The sequence below is a fragment of the Solanum stenotomum genome, chromosome 4, assembly GCF_019186545.1.
Source record: "Solanum stenotomum isolate F172 chromosome 4, ASM1918654v1, whole genome shotgun sequence".
NCBI lineage: Eukaryota > Viridiplantae > Streptophyta > Magnoliopsida > Solanales > Solanaceae > Solanum > Solanum stenotomum.
This window is the reverse complement of record NC_064285.1, coordinates 38,295,473-38,300,990: the sequence shown is the minus strand read 5'-3', so window position 1 is coordinate 38,300,990 and position 5,518 is coordinate 38,295,473.

Below are 5,518 nucleotides of genomic sequence, written 5' to 3'. Positions count from 1 at the left end.
CTCATGGTCTGTGTCAGTTATACACTTATTCCCATCATGTTAGATAAGCATTATGTTTTCTTTTGAGGTTCTACAAAGTATAGGTGGTAATATGGGATGCCATCCATGCATTGCACGAGTAGGCTTTGAGAGGATAATAGCAAGTTCTCTAAGCCTTAATGGCTAATGTATGAATGTCATGTTATGATAAAGTTAATGAGAATGTTGATCTACTGTCTAATGAACAAATGTGTCCTAAATGAAGTTATTGAAGAATGTTGACTTAAAAGAACTTATGCTTATATGTAAAGATGCATGTTATACTTGGATTGTATTATGAATAAATTCCTTATCATGACTTATCATATATGAATGTGCCTAGTCTAGGGTGATTTCAAAGGAGTACTTAGTGTGAGTAGTAGTATGGGATGCTACTTGGACATTGCACAAGTATGACTTAGAGTTGTCCTAAATGTTGGTCTTAATGTGATAATAAATGTTGGTCTTAATGTGATAATGTGACTTATGTAATGTTATGTCTCTTAAATGCTTTATTGTGTAAAGGTTGAAAGGAAAATGGTAAGTTCACATATGGTTACCTTAAGGTGGTGCCTTGGTATGTGAGGTGGTATGGGACGCTATCCAAACATGGCACAAGGTATAGCTTGAAGGTTACTTGAGGTGAAGGCTTAAGGTGAAGGTAAAGGTTCATATGTGGATCATGTTCTAATGTGGATAAATGACTTGTATGTTGGTTGTGACTTATATTATGCCTCTTTCATCAATGTTCATAAAGTTTTACTAAAATGGCATATATCATGACTTTCAAACTAAATGTCCTTTTAATCATGTTTTTGCATGTCTTCCATACTTAGTACCTATAAAGTGCTAACCCATATTTCTTATCCCTTTTTACCTAAGTCTAGGGTTTGGATATATTGTTGTTCTAAGCTTGAAAAGTAGGTTTCTAAGGTGCTTGAAGATGAAGACTTGGTGAGTCCTCATAGTTTCGAGGACAATACCCACCTTGATCCTTTATGTCTTTTAGTTTATGTTGAAGCTTTTGTATGGTTTAAGTCCAATGATGTATTCAAAGTATTAGATGGTTTGAGACATGGTGTATAAAGTCTTGAAAGTCTTCCGCTTAATTTTAATGAAAATGTCTTCAATTGTAAAGAAAGTTTCTAATTCTCCTCTATTTTCCTATGTTCTTATGTTCAAGAATTCTATGAGGCTTGTATTAGACCTCTTCGGGGTCGAGTACGCCGTGTTACGTCTAGGGGGTGCTCTCGGGTTGTGACAAACATTCTATCAGAGCACAAGATTTTGGGATGGTCTTAGGTTATCTAAAACCACATCTAGTAGAGTCTTGTTCATAATGTTAAGCGCGCCACATTATGAATAGGAGGCTATTGGGTGTTAAGAAAGTTTCACTTCTTCATTCATCAAGTCATGCCATAGAGTTTATTTCTATAATGTCTCTCTCTTGTTCCTTAGTTAGAAGGTGTGAGGGGGAAAGGTTGGCTGTGATGCCAACTATGGCTATGTGACTTGATAGATGTGAGGTAGAAGATTGTGCTGTTTATTTTAGTATGAATGGGTTGCTCTATGCTTATATGTGTTGTTGGTAGAACCCGGCTTAGTTGTGATGAGTTTTGAGGTATGTTGAAAGAGTTGATGAAATGTGGTGTTTTTGGAAATGCCTAACTGTGATAAGTATGAGGGTTTAGTAAAGTTTTGTTCCTGCCTTAAAATTGTAAGGAGTGAAGTTTCAAGGAGTTTGTATAGGCTTTCTCCCAAGTGGGGGATAATGTGCCTAGATGGTAAGGTCTTTGAGTGTCATTGATGTTCATGAGTTAGGCTTGATAGATGTTCTCACCTTAAGAGGTGTAGTGAGTTTGAGGAGTTTAGACCCAATGTGGTATATTCATAGGAGACCTAAGGTAGATTGTGAGCAAGAGTTGCTTAATAAGTACCTTCCTAGTTTAAAAGCACCAGTATGTTGATGGTTTCTTGTAAGTGGAGAACGTCTTGATTAAGGTCCCTTTGTGGTGTTCATGATAAACCGTAGTTGTGTTTACTCCTACGTGGGGGATGGTATGTTCAATAGTAATGTCGTTGAGTGTTCTGATATCCTTACCTCTTTCTTTATGTGCCTATTGAAGCCTAAGACAAAGAGTTCCTTTTAGCTTGTTTCATGTTGTGGAGTCATGTGTGATATTTTGTTTCCATGGTCTCCTTATGCTATACATGTTCTAGTTGAATTCTTGTTTGAATGAGAAATGAGTTTCCATGAATTATGTTCCTCGTGTTATTGTGCATTTAGTATGAGTTGTCTATATTCTTCATGAGCTTAAATGTTGAACAAGCCTAAATGTGCTTTTATGAAGAATTCCATAATGTGCCTAATGATGTTGTAATGAACATGATGTGATTTGGAGAAGGAAGTTCCTCCAATGAAATGAGAAATGAGATGTTTTTGGTGCATAATGAGTTTGTAAATGTAGTTCATACCTTCTTGTTTGCATTGAGCCTTTTGATGTGGAGTTGTGTTTCCTTCTATGTTTATGCATTTATATTGATTTTGCATTCATGATTGTGAGTTGCTAGTCTTTAGTCGTTACCCCTTATTGTGTTTAAAGTGTCATTCGAGGATGAATGTTCCTAAGTGGAGGATAATGTAACGACCCTAAAAATGAACTAGTGAAACAAGAGCCTCATGTGTATGTGTTTGAGTTTGGTGCGAGGTTTCATGTTGTTGTATGTTGTCCCGAGCTTTGGTTAAGGGGTTTAGGGGTCCAACGTCAAGGTACGACTCCCCATGGACCACCTTAGGGGTCCTTGAGGAGGACCCTATGCCTAACCCCCAATACCCCTTGAAACCAAAGGAGTAACCAAAATGTGGTGACCTATTGATGGGGTTCACGACATGTAGGTCCACCCATGGTTCATGAATGGCCTCCGAAGGTCGAACCTTGCAGAAGCATTGAAGACAAAGCCCCAACCACGAACCACGAATAGCCAGGACGGTCAGTGGACCCATCTACTATCCGTGGATTGGGTCTGTGGTCCTCGCCTGTGCAATCTGGTTTGGACACGGCTTGGGCAAGGGTCATTTGGTAAATTCATGTTTAAGTCTTGTTTGGTTGGGGGACGGTTATTTTAAGTATTTTATGGTATTTTAAGAGTATGAAAACATTAAAACCCTATTTTAGATTTCATTATTCAAATTCCCCAAATCAAAACCCCTCCCATCCTAAAGTCTTCTATCTAGAAACTCCATTGGAGATCAAGGTCAATTTCAAGCTAAGGTTGGGGATTCCAAGGTGTTTCTTCTTCAATTTTTGTGGTGAATCAATAGCAAGGTATGGTAGTTGTGATCCTTGTCTAGTTTTCTAGTCAAGGAGCCAATTCAAAGGTGATTTCAAATGATGAAAATCTAGGGTTTACTCAATCTCATAGGTTCTGTCAACAAACGTTTTTAAATGGTTATTGGTGTTTAATTGATGATTAAGATGAAAATACTCTATGAACCCATGATTTCTCTCAATTCCTAAATTGTGTCTTATGAAGTGGGTTTGTTAATTATAAATGAATATTGATGGATTTATGCCTAGATTGATTTACATTGTTGAATTGTATCATCATCTATGCCTAATTATGGTGAATTGTTGGTGAATTGAGGAATTAAGATCATAGCCTTGAAAGGGTTAGTTAGACCTAATTTCATATTAAAGTAGAATTGTGCTTGAATTGTTGATCCACTTGAAAGGTGGAGGTGTTTACTTACTATGTACATTGTGATCATGGCCTTGAAGGCATAGTGTGAGGAATTGAAGTATTATCATGATGTTGTATATATGAATGTGATGTGAAGGATGTCTGTGGTTTCAATGAATGAATGATTATCATATCTAGAAATTAATTATATTAGGACTAGAGGTTGTCTCTCTATTAATACACCTGAATGAAGAATGAATGAGGTTCAATTGTAAATGTTAATAATGAAGTACTTATTGAAAGGCTATTCTGAATTGTACTCTAAAGAATGCTAATGATATGTTGATTGAAAGGATATTATTGATCTTGCAGTAATGAACGATAATGGGATTCTTAGATGAAAGGCTATTCTCATAATTGAATCTATGAGCTATCCAATGAATGAATGATGGGTTTGAGATGGAAGCTCTCACGTGAGTTGAGGTGGGGTATCTAGTAGCAATCTTTTGAGATGGATGCCCTCACGTGAGTTGAGGCGGGATGTCTAGTAACAATCTCTTATCCCTTAATGTAATGAATGTCAAAATACTCTATGGGAATGTAGGCTATGCACCGAGAGGATATTGAATGAGATGGAAGCTCTCACGTGAGTTGAGGTAGGGTTTCTAGAAGCATTCTCTTGAGATGGATGCCCTCACGGGAGTTGAGGTGAGGTATATAGTAGCAATCTCCTTCTCTCTTAACTATGTGCCCACATAAGTCTAGCTAGTGGATCCACTTAAGCTAAATGCCGGTTTACCTTAGGCAAGTAGACCAACCCTTACGATATGGATAGTACATCGGATTCTATGATCTAGCGCTCATGGTCTATGTCGGTTAAATGCTTATTCCCATCAGGTGAGATGTGCATTATGGTTTCTTGAGAGGTTCTACAAAGTGTGGGTGGTAGTATGGGATGCCATCCATGCATCGCACAAGTAGGCTTTGAGAGGGTCATAGTGAGTTCTCTAAGCCTAAAGAGCTAATTTATGCATGTTCTCTTATGATAAAGTTAATGAGAATCTTGATCTAGTGTCTAATGAATGAATGTGTCCTAAATGAAGTTATTGAAGAATGTTGACTTAAAAGCTCTTATGCTTAAATGTAAAGATGCATGTTATACTTGGATTGTATTATGAGTTACTTCATTGTCATGACTTATCCTATATGAATGTGCCTTTTCTATGGTGACTTCAAAGAGGTACTTAGTGTGAGTAGTAGTATGAGATGCTACTTGTACATTGCACAAGTATGACTTAGAGTTTTCCTAGATGTTGGTCTTAATGTGATCATGTGACTTGCGTAACGTTATGTCTCTTAAATGCTTTATTGTGTAAAGGTGGAAAGGATGAATGGTAAGTTCACTTATGGCGACCTCAAAGTGGTGTCTTAGTGTGGGGGTGGTATGGGATGCTATCTATACATTGCACAAGGTATAGCTTGAAGGTTACTTGAGGTGAAGGTAAAGGTTCGTATGTGGATAATGTTCTAATGTGGATAAATGACTTGTATTTTAGTTGTGACTTAAATTATGCCTCTTTCATCAATGTTTATAAAGGTTTACTAAAATGGCATACATCATGACTTTCAAACTAAATGTCCTTTTAAGCATGTTTTTGCATGGCTTCCTTACTTAGTACATCTAATGTTCTAACCCATATTTCCTCTCCCTTTTTACCTAAGTGTAGGGTTTGGAGATATTGTTGTTCTATGCTTGAAGAGTAGTTTATGTTGAAGATTTTGTATGGGCTAAGTCCCAATGTTGTATTCAAAGTATTAG